This window comes from Dasypus novemcinctus, chromosome 14 (genome assembly GCF_030445035.2).
Source record: "Dasypus novemcinctus isolate mDasNov1 chromosome 14, mDasNov1.1.hap2, whole genome shotgun sequence".
Classification (NCBI taxonomy): domain Eukaryota; kingdom Metazoa; phylum Chordata; class Mammalia; order Cingulata; family Dasypodidae; genus Dasypus; species Dasypus novemcinctus.
Window position 1 is genome coordinate 62,906,803 of NC_080686.1, and position 6,495 is coordinate 62,913,297.

Sequence of the window (6,495 nt, forward strand, 5' to 3'; positions counted from 1 at the left end):
GCCGCGCCCGGCACCGCCCCTTCCTTCCGCTCTGCTGCGCCCCCACCCGCCGCCCCGCGAGCTCCAGGCTCCAGCCTTCTCCGCTGCCGGAGCAGGTTTTTGCCTCTTCACTCTCGCATCACGGTCATCGCCCAAGCAGAACCTACTCTCCTCCTCCCCCGCTAACAATAAAGCACTGCAAGGGCTTCCTAGTTTGAAAGGTTCGTCCTCCTCTCCCTGTTTTTTAAAAAGGCAAGCGTGTCCTGTAGTGGGATCCCATTAAAAACAAGGTAGAGAATATTCACTTGAATATGTTTCCCAAAATAGCAAGGTTGGGAAAGCGGCTGTGGCTCAATCATTCGGGCTCCCATCTACAGTATGAGAGGCCCTGGGTTCACGTCCTGGGGCCTCCTTGTGAAGGCAGGCTCGCCAGCCAGCACCGTGGGAGAGCCGCTGGCCTGCAAGTGCTGTGGAGAGCTTACTCAGCAAGTTGTCTCCAAAAAAAGGGAGGCAAGCCAAAGCGCAGAAGAACGTGCAGTGAATGGACACGGCCGACAGCAAGCAAGCCGCAAGGGGGCTGGGGGGGGGGGGGGGGGGGGAGGAGGGCGGCGGGGATAAAAAAATATCAAGGGTAAAAAGCAGGTTACAAAATGAATAACCACTTTTAGGTTAAAAGTATAGGTATACACAAGATAAGGTCTGAAATGTAGGATTAACTTGGTTACATTATCTTTGGATGGGATTGCGCTTGTTTTTTGATCTCTTTGTTTCTGTATTTTCTCATTTTTCTACAATGAATTTATAATGATTTTTTTAATAAGGAAAGAGTTAATTGATTTTTTTAAAAAGTGATATTATTTGCAAACATCGCTTTTTAGGTATCACAAACACCCAAGTACTCTCACTGCCAAATACAATATTTTAAGCTCTAATTTTCATTTAATAAATATTTATTGGGCACTTGTTACATGCCAGATACTACCCTACTGCTCTTGGCTGCTTCTTTCGAGTTTCCCTTTTCTGGCTTCTTTACCTATGCCTATTTCCTAAATAATTGTTACCTTAGAGGTTTAACTTAGTCCCTTTCTTCCTTTTACCATATTTGTGCTCTTGTAATTCTCATTCAGTGCTTCAAATACCTCTTTTTTTGGGAGTGGGGGTGTGGTTTCAAATCTAAAAAAAGTATTAGAGAAGTTGTAGATATACAGAAAGATCTCGCAGAAAATATATAGTCCCCTTATACTCCTTGTAGCAGTTTGATATTGTTTATGAATTCCAAAAATAGATATTGGATTATGTTTGTAAACTGGTCTGTCTGAAAGTTCACTTTCACTTTATTAAATAATGATTAGGGCTTTGACTGGCCATTTCAGTAGGGCATTGAGTCTCCACCCCTTTGTGGGTGGGGACTTGTAGATAAAAGACAGGGCAAAAGGCAGAGTTGGGAGTTTTTCTAACTAGAGCCTGGGAAGTGAACACGTAGGAGAACACAGAGGAATAGAGATGGTTCCTTAGACACGGCAGAAGCCGTGGGGAGAGAGACAGAGCTGTTCTCCTGATAGTCTACAACTGGCCTTGTGGAGAGAACACAGTAGCTGAGCCTAGAGAGAAACAGAGTCCTGGGAAGAGAGGAAGCCTCTTGGCAGACATCGGCAGCCATCCTGCCCCAACAGTGGCATAGACTTTGGTGAGGGAAGTAATTTATGCTTTATGGCCTGGTAACTGTAAGCTTCTACCCCAAATAAATACCCTTATAAAAGCCAACAGATTTCCGGTATTTTGCATCAGCACCCCTTTGGCTGACTAATATACTCCCCACAAACAGTTATCTTATTATTAAAACTTTACATTACTGTGGTTCCTTTGTTGCAATTGCAGAAGCAATATTATTATAACTATACTATTAATATAGTCCACAGTTTACATTTGTGTCATATAGCCATTTGATTTTTATTTAGTCCTTATTATTTTGCTTTTATTAATTTCATTGTTTTCAAAGGAGCTTTAGATTACATAAATATTACGTTAAAAATATGAGGGATTCCCATATGCCTCACTCCCTCCCCCTCCCACACTCTCCCACATCAACAACATCCCTCATTAGTGTGGTACATTTGTTAAAATTGAGGAACACATATTGTAGCATTGCTACTAACTATGGATTACAGTTTACATTATAGTTTACACCCTGTCCTGCACAATTTTGTACGTTATGACAAACTATACAATGGCCTATATCTATCACTGCGATGTCATGCAGGACAACTCCAATGTCCCGAAAATGCCCCCAATTTACACACATTCTTCCCTCTCCCATCTCTCAGAACCTCTGGTGGCCTGTCTTTATATCAGTGATGAGTTCTTCCATTGCTAAAATAATGAAAAGTCTATAGTAGAATAATAATAAGTTTACTTTGGTCCATTGTTCATTCTCTAATCTTGAGGACCTTGGGGGTGGTGATGCCCACTCTGCTTGTAATTGAGAGGAGCTTAGATCCCATGGGGCACATGGATGGAACTATCTTTCTTGCAATTGCAGACACTCTGTGTTCCTTGGGATAGGTGCTGTCCATCATCATCTCCTTGTTAGTTGTCCTAGGTGAGTCCAATGAACAGGAGAGTAGGTGTTGCAACTCTCCTAAAATTCAAGGCTCAACTGGCACATGGACAGACCAAAGATTCAAGTCTCTGGGATATATATTTATCAAGTATAGTGCTAATTATAGATTCAAGTAAAAGGGGCAGAAAAACCAGGTATAGAGAACCTATGAATGAGTTTAACTCTATTACACTGGGAAGCATAAATTCCAATGTAAGACCCACTGACAGGGTGCTGAATTCCTGAGCTGCCTGCCCTGCATTATAGTTTCTGGATGTCTCTAGAGCCCCCAGGAGTCCCACTATTTGAGGTACTGTTTGCTGTGGCAGTAAATGAGATCCTGCTGAGACCTGCATAAGCACAACCTCTGTAATGACCTCTCCACTCACTTTGAAGTCTCTTAGCCATAAAAACTCATTTGTATTTGCCATTTCCCCCATCTGGTCAAGGTTTTTTTCCAGATGCATTGCTAGTTGGCACTTAGTAATAAGCCCTTGGTGCCAGGGAGACTCATCCCCAGGAGTCACATCCCAAAGCTTAAAGAGAGGCCACATTTGAGCAACAACGAGGCTTTGAGAAGGTAACGTTAGGCAGTATATAATACTAGGCTAAGTTTCAATCTCACAAGAAAAGTTTCATAAGTACAATCATCAATATCAAGGGCCTGTTGTAATGGTTTATATTCCTTCACTAGGCACTGCCCTTGCACTCAGGGAATTCTTGCTGTCATATTAGAGGATGAAGCAGGACTCCCCAGGATGGGGATTCAATATTCTTTCAGTATTGTATGGATCTCCACCCCCTAAGACAATGTCTTATGAACACTTGAACATATTCATATGTCTTAGAGGCATGCCCCTGGTGAACCTCTTCCCATGCATGCCCCCATCACTGACACCCTGCCACAGTTCTGACCAATCTGTGATCCAAAGCTCTCCAAAAAAGAAACCAACAAAACAACCAAATAAAATTAATAAGAAAATGAAATAACAATTTAAAAATAACCAATAAAATGCAAAAAATTTTAAAATGTGAAATAATAAAAACAATTTTTAAAAAATATTTAGACATTGTGTCTTTCACCACTATAAGATCTGTTGTTTTGCATGTACAGTGACCTTTTCTTCCACATACTCCCCCAGTGTATTATTTTTTAAAATTTCCTTTCAAAGAAGATTTAGGATACAAAAAAGTCACATAGAGAATATAGAGGAAGTCCCATTGACCCAACACCCTCCCCCTTTCCCTCTCTCCCCTATTAATAACATTTTATATGTGGATAGTACGTTTATTACAATTGATGTACAAATATTGAAGCATTGCTGCTAACCATGGGCAATGGTTTACATTATGGGTTACATTTTGGATCATACATTTTTTATAGGTTTTGACAAAACTTGAAGTGGCCTGTATCCATTACTACAAGATTATGCTGAACATTTCTAATGCCCTAAAAATGCCCTATATTCCATCTATTCTAGTCTTCCTTCCCCCTCCCCTCGGAACCTATGGTAACCACTAAGTTTCAATTTTTGAATAATAAGATTCATAGTTACTTGCAATAATATTGAGGGTTTGACATATTGGTCTGTTTTCTTTTATCGGGTACTGCCTGTGTTCTTGAGGGATTCTTGTCCCTCTAACTGAGAACATAGCAGGACTCCCCAGGATGCAAGTTTGCTACTTTCTTGCGTGGGTCTCCACCCACTGATATAACACACTATGACAAGATGAACACTTATATATTCCATAGAAGTCTGCCCCAGGTGCACCCTGTCCCACATACTGCCCCCCCACCCCGGCATCCAACACTCCATACCAGTAAATTTCCCCTGCCATATTTCCCAAAGAACATTCCCAACATTGTAGTTTTAACCACAGACTTGCCAATTCCCAGAGTTCACCTGCTCCTCCCCCTGACCCTCCCCCCAGTTCCCATGGATAATCCAACCCAGTCCCACCACCCTACTCCCGCCTCACAAACCAGCACCACCGAACCCAATCACATCACTGTACCACTGTCATTCTCATCCACTGCACAAATACACCCTTCCATCTTACTGTAGATTTTGCCCATATGGGCATCGGCACACCACCCTCTACTCCCTTTCTGTCTCCTATAAACCTGTCTTCCAGACTCTAGCTCTGTGAGTCTTCTCAATTTGCTTAATTCCTATCAGTGAGGTCATGTAATATTTGTACTTCAGTGCCTGGCTTACTTCACTCAACATAAAGTCTTCAAGATTCATCCATGTTATCCCATGTGTTAATACCGCATTTCTTCTTAGAGCTGAGTAATATTCCTTGTATGTACACACCACAGTTTGCTTATCCATTCATCTGTTGATGGACATTTGGGTTGCTTCCAACTTTTGGCAATAGTAAGTAATGCCACTATGAACATTGGTGTGCATGTATGTATCTGTTCGTGTCCCTGCTTTCAATTCTTCTGGGTATACTCAGCAGTGAGATTGCTGGATTATATGGCAGTTCAATATTTAGCTTCCTGAGGAACATCCAAACTGTCCTCCACAATGGCTGTACCATTCTACATTCCTACCAGCAGTAGATAAGTGTTCCCTTTCTTCCACATCCTCTCCAACACTTGTAGTCCTCTGTTTTTCAATAGCTGCCAATCTAATGGGTGTAAGATATCTCATTGGGGTTTTGATTTGCATTTCTGTAATAGCTAGTGATGTTTTCATGTGCATTTTAGCCATTTGTATTTCTTTTTTGGAGAAGTGTCTATTCACATCTCTTGCCCATTTTTTTAAAAATGCATTGTCTTTTTCTTTTCAAGATGTAGGATTTCTTTATATATGCTGGATATTAGGCCCCTATCAGGTAGATGATTCCCAAATATTTTCTCTCATTGACTAGTATGCCTTTTTCACATTCTTGACAAACTCCTTTGAAACACAAAAGTTTTTAATTTTGAGGAGGTCCCATTTATCTATTTTTTCCCCACTGAATGGACTGGGAGAGACTGTAAACTATAATGTGGACCATTGACCAGGTGGTGTAGCAGTGCTCAGAGATGTATTCACCAAGTGCAATGATGTTCCATGATGATGGAGGAGGTTGTTATTATGGGAGGAGTGGGGTGAGGAGTGGGGGTATATGGGGACCTCATATTTTTTTAATGTTAACATTAAAAAAAAGACAAAAAAATGCAAAAAAAAAAAAAAGATCTCATAGATGCTTCCCTATATTATCTTCCAGGAGCTTTATGGTCTTGGCTCTTATATTTAGATCTTTAATCCATTACAAAATAATGTTTGTATAAGGCATGAAATGGCTATCCTCTCTCATTGTTTTGGATATGGATATCCAGTTCTCCAAGCACCATTTGTTGAAAAGGCCATTCTTTCCCAGTCGAATGGGCTTAGTGGCCTTGTTGAGTACCAACTGACCATATATGTGGGGCTCTGTATCAGAACTCTCAGATCACTTCCATTTATCAGTATGTCTATCCTTATGCCAGTGCCAGACAATTTTGACCACAGTAGCTTTGTAGTATGTTTTAAAGTCTGGTAGTGTTATTCTTTCAATTTCATTTTTCTTTTTCAATATGTTTTTGGCTATTTGGGGCCCCTTGCACTTTCAAATAAATTTCATAGTTAGCTTTTCCAATTCAGTAAAAAATGCTGTTGTAATTTTTATTGGGATTCTGTTAAATCTATAAATCAGTTTGGGTAGGATAGACATATTAATGATGTTTAGTCTTCCTATCCATGAACAGGGAATATTCTTCCATTTATTTAGGTCTTCTTTGATTTCCTTTAAATATGTGTCGTTTTCTGCATAAAAGTCCTTTACATCTTTAGTTTATTTCTAGGTATTTGATTCTTTTAGTTGCTATTGTTAATGGGATTTTTTTTCTTAATTTCCTCCTCAGATTGCGCATTATTGGTGTA